A 15,598-nucleotide genomic window follows, 5' to 3' on the forward strand; every position below is an offset into this window, starting at 1 on the left:
CTTAGACATCCAGTGGATATTTAATGGATATCCCAAAACATCACAATAATATTGTAGCGTGAAATGACAATTGGTTTCTCGAATGGAACTGCAAAAGATGACTAGTTGAGAACTACTATAACGTATCCATTAGATCTAGTATTGTTCGCGTATCTAGTAATTCGGTCACTTTAGAACTGTCCGCGTCCGACACTTCGTTTTCTATAGAAAATATCACGTGATCACCGACCACCCATCATAGGTGTAATTTATTCAACGGCGAATTTATGAGAATTGTAAGGGGTAAATTTGAGGGGCTGGTGGTACCACTTTTTAGCCTGGCTACATCGGGTTTCTTGTAGCCACAGAAAACTGCTTATAGAAGCCTAATATCGGCCATTTTGTTCGCGACGGAAATCACCAACCTCTGAGGTGCGGGGCGGGTGCTCACGGCGTTGTGATTGGTCGTTCCAAACGACACGTGTAACCGTAGGGATGGGACATGTTCATTACAGGCAGTGGTATGTACCAGTTGTACCGTAATTTATTGCGGTAAAATATGGGGGTGGTCTGTGCTTGTAGCTTAACCACTACAAAGATCTAGGACGATCTAAAAGCTACGTTACGTCGCAACACTGCTCTAGAGAGCCTGCTCTAAATCAGACATAGTACGTATCTTTCACCAATGACCATTATCCGGGATAAGCTATACATACTCAGATTCATTCAAGCAATTTCATACCGTAAATTTCTTAAAATACGAGCTGTATTCGTGTAGTCACGAAATCATACTTAAGCTTCTCTGGTCTCAAGCTTACAATTGTCTAGCCAAGATCAAAATTTATAGAGATTGTAAAACAATAATTTTGGGATTGCAATCGTCATGTATTTATGTACAGCAATAGCATTTCTAGTATGAAATACATATCATTAAATGCTAAGACTAATAAACACATAAACAAATTCATAGGGAGTCTAAATAATTATAATATAACATTATAAGTTTTGAAACATTACCAAAAAAAATAATTATAAACATAAACATGAAATGAAGGGTACACGGAAAGAACATGTCTAGTCACTTTAGTAACATTTTGAGTAATCGCGATTTCAGGAACAATGACAACATGTATGTTAATTCCGTCACAAGGTTTTTTTTTAACAAAAAAAAAGTTGTGTTACATATATCATATCATACAGTGGTAGCAAAAGATATAACGAATAGTTAATGAAGAGCTACATTATGAGATAAAAATCTCATTTTCCGAAAAAAGTGACTAGACAATAGACATGTTCGTGTACCCTTCAAATGTAATTACACCCGGAGGCCCTGCCGTGAAAAACGATAATAGAATTTTCGCTATCTACCTCTCTATCACCCGAATAGTTTACATTCTATTGCCTGTTAAATAATTTAAATTGAATATAAGCTCTGCGTATGATATTAAATAAAGCACTTAGCCAAATAAAACATCTTAATTATCCTTAAATGAGTTTCCTTTTTTTTTAATAATAAAACAGTCTCCAAGCATAATGAAATACGCGATTTTAAGTCCCGTTTTTGTAAATAATAGTTATGCAACATGTATTTAATTTACTTTGAACAAAAAGTTCAGTTCTCTTGACATCTCTTGATACATATAACTAACAACAACACAGAATTTAACACCTTATTAAGTTTGAACGAAAACCTCCTAACATCAGACGACACTATATAATTGTATTCTATTAATTAATAACAAATTTATGTAACCACGCGTACTCGTACCTATATTATAATAATAATTAACTTTAACGAAGATATATTAAGACTACTAAGAAACAACGTGAGTTGTTGTGGCAATTTGTGGCTTTAATATTATATGATTAATTGGATATTTTAAATAGGTAATAAATAATCCATCTTTTATTGAGAATTAAAAAGTAAAAAGAAAAAAGAATAGAATAGGTAATTAAATCTTGATTATTTAAAATTAAACAATTTATGGGCACCGCCAGGGTAACCTACTTTTCGGGAGGTATTATTACACATAATTATTAACTATAGATGATGACATATTAAATATATTAATAACGGGTCACTCACGTGTTTTAAGTCGAAAACGCTCGACATGTTTCACTCCGTACCGAAAAGCGTCATCAGGAGCTTGCGTCGATGATGATGACATGTTTAATTTTGTAATAAAATTTAGTTATGTAGATAATATATATTGAAAATGTGTAATTTAGCATAATAAATTGGACACTAAATAAGATCACGCAAATCACCATACACGTGCCTTTAAAAATTGAGTTCCCTCAATTCCTTATGGATTGGGATGATGGGTCATTAGATCAAAACATTAATTTGGTCACACACTAATTTCAATTCGGACTACGGGTCTCGGAATAATCGGCGAACAAGAACATAATATGTACATAAAAAAAAATTGCCACAACCGAATACAGAACCTCCTTCTCCTCGGAAAGGAAGTCAGTTAAAAAATATGTATATGGAGATATACAAAACCTCAAAATTTACTCGAAAATGGATAATATAAATAATTTCTCTTAAAGTATCTACTCTCTTTTGTATGTAAAACATTTGTTTATTGAATAAAATAATAGCATCATGTTTCTCGGCGATAAAAATAAATTTAGTTCGACCGCGATGCAATTAAAATAAATCTTGATTCTTTCAAGGGTCAAAGTGAACTCCTCTCAATCTTGCTGCATTAAACTTTTATCAACCGAACTGGCCATATATTCCGCTTCGGTTGGGTGAGAGCGCACGAAACTTCACTGTGGGTCACGAAATTGGTGGTTTCGGATATTATTCCGGAAGCAATATTGGTTATCGTTTTTTGTTTGTCACAGAAAAACTAAAACGGAACGGAAATGAGATAAAATTACGCTTTGAGTCAATGTATTTTGTCAATCGAACAACCATTCATTCCATTCCATGTTCGTCATTTTTAGGGTTCCATACCTCAAAAGGAAAAAAACGGAACCCTTATAGGATCACTCTTGCGTCTGTCTGTCTGATAAAAATAAAAATACATTGTTTAAACTGTGTAATGTATGGAACCCTTGGAACGCGAGTCCGACTCGCACTTGGCCGGTTTTCTCTTATGAAGGAAGTAACAAATATTTTGCGTTTATCATTTTGATAAATTCGCATCTGCAATAAAAAACCGGCCGGTTCCGTACTTTTTAGTATTTGTTGTTATAGCGGCAACAAGAAATACATCATCTGTGAAAATTTCAACTGTCTAGCTATCACGGTTTATGAGATACAGCCTAGTGACAGACAGACGGACAGACGGACAGTAGAGTCTTAGTAATAGGGTCCCGTTTTTAACCTTTGGGTACGGAACCCTAAAAAACTTTAGAAACCTACCTAAACTTGTGTAAATGGTATTTATTAAACATGGCAAGACATAAAACCACCTATCTCCACCTATCTCAAGGTCAAGGTCTATCTAAAGGTTAACTGGAAGAGATCCCTGAAAGGGATAAGTTCGCCTTTGTACAAATGATGCGTTTTTCTCTTGTTTTATGTAATAAAAATAAAAAATAATATAAAAATTAAATAAGTAGGTTAAAGTAATAAACAACAATTGAAACTACAAAAGCGAACTTATTCCTCCTATGAGGGATCTCTTGCAGGTAAACTAAAGTCCGTAAAACTTTTTAATAGTGGTACCTAGTTTAGCGCTGGAAGTTTTATAAATTGGCTAAGCTAACCCCGCCCCGACTTTGACATCTCAAGCGTTATATTTTCATAGAAATTTTAACGTTTATGCTAACACTTCCACAATTAGTCACTACAAAGTTTATACAAGTTAGCCTGGAGTGACCAAAAAAGGAATTAGAAGAAATTAATATCTAAGTGGCAACACATTTCCTCGGAAAATATCTAAGACTAATTTAAGACTACATTCAGCTTAACTAATTAGTTCAGATTCATTAAGTCGCAAACTTTATGATTAAAGACCAGCGCTCGTTTAAATCTAATTAAGATTCTTTTTAACAGCTGTCCTTTAAAGTTCCATTTCCAATTTAGTTAACCTTATATAATATTAAAGGCGTTGGTCCTACACCAATATCACTGCGAAATTTATCTTCAATATATTATATAAAGGTCTATTTACGTGAAATATACATTATAATGAGTTCTTCCTTGAATTACCTAAAACATACCATATCCTTTGATACGTAAGTATGTTTAATCCGGGCGCTAACTCTGACGCTGACAAATGACGATCTGGACGTTGTGCTGACCTCATGTCCTCAAGCACTCGGGAAATGGCCAAGGAAATGACAATATAACGAGCAATCTGAAAAGCATACTATTGGAGATAGACTTTATGAGAATGTAGTAAGAGCGGTTTTGCAATGGTAAGATTTTGGCAACAATGATTGCCTGAGCCATTGGGTCACGTTGCTTGGACATTTGTGACAGGGTCGTAAAAATTAGATGTATTTAATGGCTTGCGGTTACGTGAGAGTGCAAAAAGATGAGCGAGATTTTGCGTACATAAACTTGACCGTGACTGAGGACAAAAAAATAGTGCCTAACGTTTTTCGAATAATTTGAATACTTACTGCATAAACTTGTTCTAATGTTTAGAGATAATTTACATACTTAATTATGGGCGAATCAACTTTTACGAGGCCAATTTGAAAGAGGTTTCAAAAAAGTTTTTTAAAATATTTTTTTGTCAAAATACTGATAATTAATACCATTGGCGTACGGATAATTGATTAAATTAACTTATTTTAATATCAGCAACGAGATCAGAATGCTATTATGTGAGTTTTAATCACATTTTGTTCTTCATACAGTTGGAAATTCTCTTGCGTTACGTCATCTAGATTTAATCATAACATAGGAATAAAAATCTGAAAGCCCATTGAAATCGATATAGATATTTTCCACAGTTAAGAAGCTCATTATATGAGAGGTTTTTTAAAGAAAAACCACATTATTACGGTAATAACTGGACTTTGCAAATCCCCTGCGTTACTATAGTATTTTAAGAAGTCGTATTTTTCGAATATTACTTCTTTCGTTAGGACTTGGCTTAAAAATTGTATATATATAGCAGGGGAAAGTTAATAAGATTATAACTCACCGAATTATATTCATCAAAAACGATCCTGGTAATCAAAAAAATAAAAATATTGTGGAATTATTTGGGGACATCCAGTAACGCAAGAGAAAAATAATGAGTAACGCAAGAGAATAGGCCATACATTCTCTGGTGTTACTGACCCTTTTTGATACACTTATTAAATGAAACAAACTTCTTATTAATCAGTAAATATTTGTCGTCTGTTTTTATGCGTCGGTATACACACGATTGCTATTCGCCTCGTCATTCATTCATAAATTAACATAACAATACACCACCTAATTAACATGAGATCAGTTAAGTTGAATAATCTACGCTTGAGATCAGTGTTAAACTAAATACAAGATCAGTAATTCTCAGGAACATCACAAACACTTAAATATTAACTTTAACGTTTGAATCAACTTCAGTTATATAAAGAAAAAACAGTTAACATAAAAAATCAACAAATTAAGATTAACCTACTAAGGCTTCAAAAAATGAGTAAAGTCATTTCTCTAAAACGTTAATCGAAGTCTCGAAGTCAACTAAAGTTCTTCTCGAATGTTTCTGAAAGCTTTCATAATTTTTCCATCCTTCTGAAATTTCTCTTCTTTTCTAGTCCATTCAGTCCATTTTATAATCCATTTATTTTATCGAGGTTGTATATACTCTTTTTATTCTTACACTCGCTGCAGAGGCCATACATGCAGTCTTTCGAATCGAAATCACATACTGTTGCTTCTATTAGTAAACAGGTCGTCAGTTCCTGTAATACCTTTTTTCCTCAAAGCTTTAGCTTTGTATTCAAAATTTGCATGAAGCTTGCACAAGCGAATTTCCCTTGCATCAATCGAAGGAGTCACAACAAAGAACGGCTTATTCCGTGTAAAATAATAATAAGAGCATTTAATCTCAGGGTTCTCTTTTAGAAAAACCTTGTGAACACTTCATTGTATCTAGCATATATCTTTTAGGAACTTTAATACCTTTCTTGGTTAGTACTTCCTTTTTTCCAGCTGAAGCTCGGGTAATGTCGTCTCTTAGAAAAAAATCTTTTATCTTTTTCTTTAGGAGCGTTTCTCGGTCAAAGCGAGACTTTTTCATTTCAATTTTGTTTGTGCCAAAAGTGTCCATCAAAAAATTTATCTTGTGCCGCAAAAATAGTTTTTATTGTATTTCTTTCTTTTTTCGATTTTGTTTTTTTAAATGTTTCCTTTATGGCATTCGCCAACATTTGGTACTTTAAGTCATCTTTGGTCTGTTTAGATTTAGGTTTATTTTTTTCTCTTAAATTTTCATTTTTGTTAGCTAATATCCTATTCTCTCTGCAAACTTTAGCTCTCTCTTCTTGTTCTTTTTCGCCCTCGTTGTTTTGGCGATACGATTGGCTGGTTAATCTCCAAATCTACAAAGACTGATGACAAAGGCTGGATGTGCTTCGCTACTGGTTTTGTAAAAGCAACAGGATTAGCTGGTCGGGAAGATATAATCGGCGGCGAAGATGTCGCTGGCGGAAGTGAAACTGATGAAAGTATTGCCGGAATTGGTGTGACTGGCGGAGGTGTCGCCGATGAAAGTGTCAGTGAAGAAGGCGTTGCCGACAAAGTTCTCTGAGGTGGAAGAGTGAGTGGAGATGTAGTTGGTGAAGGCGTCGCTGATTGAAGTGGAGCAGCCCGCAGAGACGTCACTTGAGGAAGCATTGCAATTTGGGGTTGGGGTGATGGTGGTAAATATGCTACTGGTTGCAGTGTACGTAGTGGGCTTAATCTTAAAGGAGACGTCGCTAGTGGAAGTGTGCATAACGAAGCCGTCACTGGCGGAGGTGTTGTTGGCGGAGGAGTAGGCGATTGAGGCTCATTATGTATCTATATTCAGATTGAGGTGAGCTTGGTGGTGTATTTCGTAACACTCTTTCTACGATCCGTTTTTTTCTCGCCTGTTCTCTTTTCCGTAAACGCCAAATCGTGTTAGCGTTGTACTTTTCTTTAGGGGTTAAAGTCTTTCACTAATCTTTTAGTTTTATTGTACCGTTCTCTTTGTTTCTTTTTAGCTTCTTCATAGCATTCTGGTTTGTTTTTCAATCGTCCTCGATACCGTTTTTGTTTTTCTGCGGCGCTTAGAGGCATTGTTTTTTTAGGTGTGCACAATTAAATGCTGAAATAAATAAAACAATGTCGCTAAGTTGCAACGTAAATAATAACTTTATACTAATAATCTAGCCATAAAATCATTTAATTTGTGACGAATTTTTATGAGACATTTATAAGCAATATTACTCTTATTACTTCACGTTAAATGTATTTACTAATAATAACTATTTAAAAGATAGGTCAAATAAGTTCGATGGCGAGTTAAATAGGATAAGTCGTACTTTCTCTTACGTTACCAGTAACGTAAGAGAAGTTTCTCCAGCGTTACCGGTAACGAAGGGGAAAATTTTAACTACCAAGTAAATTATCACGTTAGTTATTAATACACTTACATTTGCATATATATCGCGTTAATATTAGACACCAAACACACAATATTTCAATAGTTTTCAAACATAAGGATAAAAACTTACCGAAACACGTAACGTAACATAGGGGAGCAGCAATTAAGTCACGCACACCCGACGGCTGCTCGTCACTGACTGGCGTCTCCCCGCCAGGGATTTCACCTCGACAACGCGGGTTCTCAGAAACGTAGGCATATTTCGCCGGCGCATGAGCCACGACCAACGCCATCTCTTTAAAATTTTTTGCAACCTTCTATAGTAACTCGGGAGAATTGAAATTGGACGCTAGCTTAGGGACAACAATTTGAAAAATTCTCGAAAAATATATAAAACTTAAATCATGTTGGCATGGGATGGATTAAATGTACTATTTTATTCTGATTCTTTTAATGATATTATAAAAATAGGTCACCTTATGTTTAAACTTAGAAATTACTATTGTGTGACTATAGCTATCGTTGGGGACACACAATTTTTGTATGGGAGTAAATTTTCTTCTGCTGCGTTACCATATAAATTTGCTAAAATTCTGATCAAATTGCTAATCTTTAATATTTTGATTAAATATTTATAGTTCTAAAAATGTCATTACCCTAAAAAGGCGCAATAAAAATATTAGGTTTTTGAAAAAAGGTTTTTTTTTTATCGGGGACAAGGAAATTGGCCTCGTAAAAGTTGATTCGCCCTTATATTAATGCACAAGGGATAATTTATAATAATTTATCTGCAAAAAAGGAGTTACAAAAGTTGGTACATTATTTTTGTAAAAAGTCCATCGTTCAATGATATGGTATTATTATTTGTACAGCCACGGACCTTATTTGTTTAAAACTAAAATTGAAAATGAATAAAACAATCAAAAAATATACATATTATATGGATAAATGTTTTTTTTTCGAACGCCATATGTCTGTTTTTTCACTGGTACTCGTATGTGTTAAAATTGTTAAATATCAAACTAGCAATCTAAATCTTAGGTCAAGGAAAGACCAAAACGGAGATAGCGGGACGCGGGACGATCTAGACACAAACCTATTGTGATAGGTGGCGAGAGTGTGCATGTGACAGGATCAAATGACAGAGAGGAAGCTTTTGAACTCTTAAAGGCTAATTAAAAAAAACTACAATTGCATGGCGATCTTCGTGTGATCGTACCTTGATATATTTTTAATTTATTATTTGCACCGATGAACACAAAAGTGAAACCTGCTATCCTGTTCAAATATCTCTATACACTGTTGATCCGATAATATCAAGTGAGGTAGACCAAGCAAGACCATCTAACAGCACAGCTGACACTATTATTTTAGAAGATAAGGAGTTGCCAATGAAAGTGTGTAGTGATGTCTTGAATTAAAAGGAGTCAAAAGAGCCGGTTATCGATTTTAGTCGCAAAAATGTAAAATTGATAGATTTAGTCGCTGAAATTGTACACCTTTTGATACGTAATGCAAGATGAGAAGACGTGCTAATAGAAACCAATACTTGTTATTTACATTACAACGACATTTTAAATTTCAACGACTAAATCTATCAATTTTACATTTTTGCTTCAAAACCGTTACCGGGCGCCGGGCTCTTAATGGTGGCAAAATAAATGAAATAAGGCATTCCACACGGGCTAAGGCTGTCCCGTGCCAACACATTGAAAGATGAGCAGTTTGGGTTTCGCAAAAATAGTTCTACTACTAAGGCATGCTTTCACTTGGTAAAATCTGTCATAGAAAGCCTGGATAATAATGTTCCTGTAGTCGCAACACTATTAGATATGACCAAAGCATTTGATTTCGTAAATCATAGAATACTCCTAAATAAATTATTTAAATATGGCATAAGAGGTGTTGCTTATGAATGGTTAAGTAGTTATCTTAGTAACCGGCAACAGTGCGTGGAAATTTCGAGAGTAACTGGTAACCACAAAATAACTTATAGGTCATGTTATAAACACAACTCTACAGGAGTACCGCAAGGAAGCATACTAGGTCCACTGTTATTCTTACTATACATTAACGACCTACCAAATGCTACAAAACATGAATGTGTCCTATTCGCCGACGATACTACCTTACTCATAAAATGTAAAGACATTATGACCTTTAATCATGATATAAACAATGCATTAAGAGACATAGTAAGCTGGCTAGAAAACAATCACCTAAACATTAATCTAAACAAAACTAAAGTTATTAAATTTTTAACGTGTAAAAGTAAGACTATGAATTTGAAGGTAACATATAATAACACTATAATTGAAGAAGTAGAATCAGCTAAATTCTTAGGCATAACTCTGGACTGTTTCTGTAATTGGAAAAATCATATTGACGATTTGCGTATACGGCTTGACAGATTTGTGTACGTTTTGCATCGAGTGCGAAATGTTGTCTCGGAAGAAGCAGCTCTTTCCGCGTACCATGGTTATGTGGCATCCATATTACGATATGGGCTCATACTTTGGGGTAACTCAGTAGATGCAGATATTATATTTAAATTACAAAAGAAATGTATCCGAAATCTATGTGGAGCTGACTTTTTAGCACCCTGTAAACCTTTGTTCCAATCCAAACATATACTGCCTCTTCCGTCACTCTATATTTTTGAAATGTGTATTTTTGTTAAGAAGCATATGTCACTTTTTGAAATTATTACAACCCACTCACAGAGAGGGACGCATAGAAATAAATTGCTTCTACCTATAACTAAACTAGCGTTATCTAGGAAAAACGTCTACTGTATGGCTATCAAATTATTTAATATTCTATCTGATGAATTAAAAAAAATGCACCTACAGACATTTAAAAAATCATTGTTTAACCATTTAAAGGGGCCTACTGACTATCAGTCCGCCGGACGATATCGGCCTGTCAGTTAGAACAAAAATTTGACAGTTCCGAACAACTGACAGGCCGGTATCGTCCGGCGGACTGATAGTCAGTGGGCCCCTTAATGGAGAATTGTTACTATTCTGTAGATGAATATATAATCAATTGTAAATTGTAATTTAATTTTAATTATTAATTAATGTTATCAAAATGTATTTGAAATATATTATGTACAGAACTGCATGAATAATCGTAGTGTGTAAGTTTAGCTTTATTATCTTGTACATAGTTAGTTTAGATAGTTAGTAAGTAATAATATTTATACGCCAGACATGGCAAAACAAGAATCGTCCTACCTATGTATATACACGCTTGTTTAATGCAAATAAACGATCATTCATTCATTCATTCATTCATTCACATTTGTTTGTTCCCGTGTCAACAGATTTTTGAATAAATAAAAATAAAATAAGTAACTTTATAACTTTTTGATTCATACAATCACTTCCATTTTTCATCAAAAGCCTTTGCGTTCTTACGTGAGGGCAAACCCACAACAACGCTTAGTTGCATGATCTGTCCCGAAAACGCGAAAAGAGGCACAATCCTCCAGAAGTTGCTACCGACATGACCCCCTACTTCAGGGGCCCGTTTCTCAAAAGCTTGTAACTGGTAATACAAGCGGATGTCACTTTTTGATTTGACAACTTTTGTTAGATGTATTACAAGTTACAAGCTTTTGAAAAACGGGCCACAGCTGTCACAATTTCGGTCGCATATGTCGGTCCCGTATTGGTTTTTACATTAAAACCACAATAAAAAAATATATCGTAAGAGCTCATACTTCGACCCGATATTTCATCATAACACCTGTTCCAAAGTCCCTACAATGTTCGGAACTTTCTGTTGCAAGTATGACTTCACTCTCACTCGTGGCAAATAGAAGAAAAACAGCGACGAAAATTATCAATACGTCATTGAATAGCGCGCTGGATGTGGCAAGCGGCTAAATTCATTCATAGAGCTATGAATGAATTTAGCCGCCCGCGGTCTATTATGTTACTTCACAGCTCTGTGAAGTAACATAATAGACCGCGGGCCAGGAACAGATTTCCATGACTAATCGCCTCGTATACCTAGTGGTTAACGGCTATGTATGATGAACCCTCGTGACCGTCAGCTGCCGCTCCATTGGTGAGTTGAGGAATGGCAGCCAATAAATTATATAAAAAAAATTTAGTCATCGCCTCCCGCTTGATACTTTGTCAGATGATAGTTTAGATGCTATTGTGAATAAACAAAATCGTCAGCCGACTGTATCGCGGTGGAAAAACCGTGTTACGCATTTTGGTGGCTGCCATTCCTCAACCCACCAACGGAGCGGCAGCTGACGTTCACGAGGGTTCATCATACATAGCCGTTAACCGCTATATGTGTTTTCGCCCGGGAGGCGATGACTGACGAAATTTTCGCCTGACTCGCGGTCTATACAGAACTTCACAGAAAAAGGATGAGGTTTTAAATTAGGTACTTACTTAATGAGGTGCAGAATTACGAAGTAAGTACATAAACAGTAATAAACGCGCTAGGTAAGTACTTGAAAGTTTTGAAACTATTTCATTAGTATACCGCATAAAGTGCCTAATATCAATCCTCATTTTTATTTCTGCGTAATTTTATATTAAAACTGCTATGGTCCCCGGAAACTATAATACTCTGTTTTGGAATAATTACAGAACGGACTAAATGGCCAAATCAGTGTATGTAGGTACCAAACTGTGAGCACTTAAGTAACATTGAAATGTGTCGATACTGTACCAAACTGTAAGCACTTAAGTAACATTGAAATGTGTCGATACTGTACCAAACTGTAAGCACTTAAGTAACATTGAAATGTGTCGATACTGTACCAAACTGTAAGCACTTAAGTAACTTTGAAATGTGTCGATACTGTACCAAACTGTAAGCACTTAAGTAACTTTGAAATGTGTCGATACTGTACCAAACTGTAAGCACTTAAGTAACTTTGAAATGTGTAGATAGCGATGTGCCACCTTTACAAGTTCCGCAACACTTAAATGATAATTTTCTCTTGGTGGGGTTCAAAATTTACATAGAATATAATTAAATCTAAATATATACGCTACCTAAATCATCATTTAACATACATAACACTTATGTACCTGACCTAGTTTTGCCTACAGTTATTGTCATAGACCTTCGTGCGTTGAAGTCTGTGATAAAAACGCTCGGAATCCTAGATATTATAAATGACATGTCGCTGAACATGCTCGAATGCATCTGGCCGGTTGTCGGCTACTATTAAAACTCGTTAACACCATGTTTACATGCGGCGTTTAACCCGATGTACTGAAGAGCACTCGAGTATGTCCAGTATACAAGAAAAAAGGGAAAAGCGCCATGGAGCCATTATAGACCCATTACTATTGTATCAAATGTATTGAAATTAATAGAAGCTGTTTTATCCAACTCATTAATGCACCACGTTGAGACAAATAACCTACTGACAGACAAACAATTTGCTTACCGAACAAATAGGTCCACCACAACAGCCACGTATAAAATATATGACTGCATAGCAGCGTTAGATGAAAAAGATAAGGCAGCAGGGATATTCTGCGATCTGTCAAAAGCGTTCGATGTAATTAATCATGAGCTACTCTTAGAAAAGATAGGGCAGTACGGAGTCAAAAATAATGCTCACAGATTACCTACATCGTTCCTTAAATATAGACGCCAGACAGTCCAGGTCAAAATAGAAGGTAAAAACATGCATGCATGGTAGAACTGGGCATACCACAGGGCTCTTTGCTCGGAAATACCTTATTCTTAATGTTCGTGAATGAATTCCTTCCTGTGTTGCCGAACGTATGATGGCACTGTTTGCTGATGACACAAACGTGGTGGTGAGGGCGCATACATATCTGCAGCTGGAGCAAAAGATTGCAAATAAATAAATAAATAAAAATGTTATTTATTAGGTATTAACCCATAACATTAAATTTATACATGCTAATCTATATTAAATTTAACTATTCTAAAACTAAACTAAATACATGCAGCCACCTAAATTACTAATTCCACGCAGACGAAGTCGCGGGCAAAAAGTAATAAATAAATAAATAAAACCTGTTCAATCGTATAACGAAGTACTTGTTCAGTAAACCGTCATGTCGCTTCCAGTAACTCTACGAGGCCCATCCGAGAATGTAAACTATTGTGTCATTTTGTATTATTTGTCTCGCGGTTCCATTGCCGTCAATTTCATGGGCCATTCTAAAAATTTTAACACCGCGGCAAAGCCACAATTGAGGGTGTTTTTTTTCGTGTCTATGTTTTATTTAGACCGTAGTAGTAATTTAAATTATGAAATGATATATGTGAAGTCAGATTCATTTTTAATATTTTTATGATACAACGTCAATACATTAGAGTTTTGAATGATTCACGGTTAGTTTCATATAGACCGTGATTACCTTTTGTATCATTTGTCAGCTCCCGATATTTCGACGCAGTTACATGCATCATATTCACGGGTGACTGAAGATAGCGGGTGGGTGTCAAAGTTGTGTAGACAGCGCTCTGTCTACCCTCATTCTTGCGCGTCGGCTGCGTTCACTTTCTGCGTCGAAATATCGGGAGCTCACAAATAATACAAAAGGTAATCACGGTCTATATCCCGGTCAATATAAGTCTAACGTCAATACAACCTAAATTTGTTAGGGTATTGTAAATACTCTGTTAATTTAGTACGAGTGGCACGGTGAGCCGACATGAAAATATGTATAGGACCTACTTAAGAGTATTGAATATCCCTAAGATTATAAATTAATCAATCAATCAATCATTTATTTATGTCTTTGAATGTGATACATTAGTAAAGATGTAATAAAACAATTTTGTTAAGCACATCCTGCCTGAATAGGCATAAAAATAATGAGTTTTACCTAAACTGCATGTAAGTAATAATTAAATTTTTAATATTAAATTATAAGTAACTAAATGCGACAGTACCTCTTTCTGTATGTCTGTCTGTTACCTCTTGACGGAACTGATTGAAATTAAATTAGGTGCTGATACAGTTTGTGTCCCGAAAAAGGACATATGATAGTTTTCGTACCGAAAATCATCCCTTATGGGTGTGGTGTGAAAAGGAAGGAGCAATTTACTGAGAAAGAGGAATCATATTAGAGTACTTATTCTTCGCAGACGAAGTCGCGAGCAGAAGCTAGTAAGTACAGTAAGCTGCAGAGTTAAGAGTCCCCGGCAAGCTCGGTTCTCCATAGCTCCATACAAACTTAGTTACGCTCTCATTTTAAAACGACTAGCTAGATTGTTATGAAACGTTGTACTTACAATAAAATAAGGTATATTTAGGTCTGTAATTAGTTTATGTTAGCTTCAGATTCCATAGTAAAAAAATACAGCTAATTTAAATTTTTACATACAAAACTTGCTTTTGCTGTATTTCGTTTGTTTTATAAACTGGAGCTATTAAGTTTCGTTACAATCCAACACTTAGTTTTAAAATGTGAACGAAACTCCGTTTGTACGGGAAGGTGAAATTCGGCCGAGCTTGACGGGGACTCTTAAGTGACCCCCGACCCCATCTGCATAGAATTTTGTTTGCAGGGGGCACTTAACTCTGCATCTTACTGTATATAATTATTGTATGTCTTCTGTGTGTATTGTGTATCTTACTTCTGCAAAAACCTGGATCATTGTTCTTTATTACTATTTCGAAAAAATTCCCATTTAGACGAATAAATGACTCTTTAGAAACATTATTTCGAAATATATCATGTCTTCAAATAATCAGTCATTGTTGCTGGTAATTATTATGAAAATTAGCGATATATCACAAACACAATATGTTGTTATAGCGATATACAACAAATACAATATTCGTATATCATGTTACTTTTCTTTTGAGCCTTGAGTGAATAATGGTTGTCCGTATCAGAAAAGGCAACTAATGAGACGATGGAAAAATATTGTTTTATATTAATCTTGGCGATAACATGAAATTCTATATAAAGCTGCTATTGACGTGTTTCTAGTTTATTTGGAAATAAGTAAACTTTTTTAGAAACTCAACTCATACACGAAAATGTGTACCTACATGCCATGATGGATTAAGTCCGCCTTTTATACCTTTTTTATGTACATTAAAGTCTAAAAAT

Source organism: Cydia strobilella, chromosome 20 (assembly GCF_947568885.1).
Source record: "Cydia strobilella chromosome 20, ilCydStro3.1, whole genome shotgun sequence".
Lineage (NCBI taxonomy): Eukaryota > Metazoa > Arthropoda > Insecta > Lepidoptera > Tortricidae > Cydia > Cydia strobilella.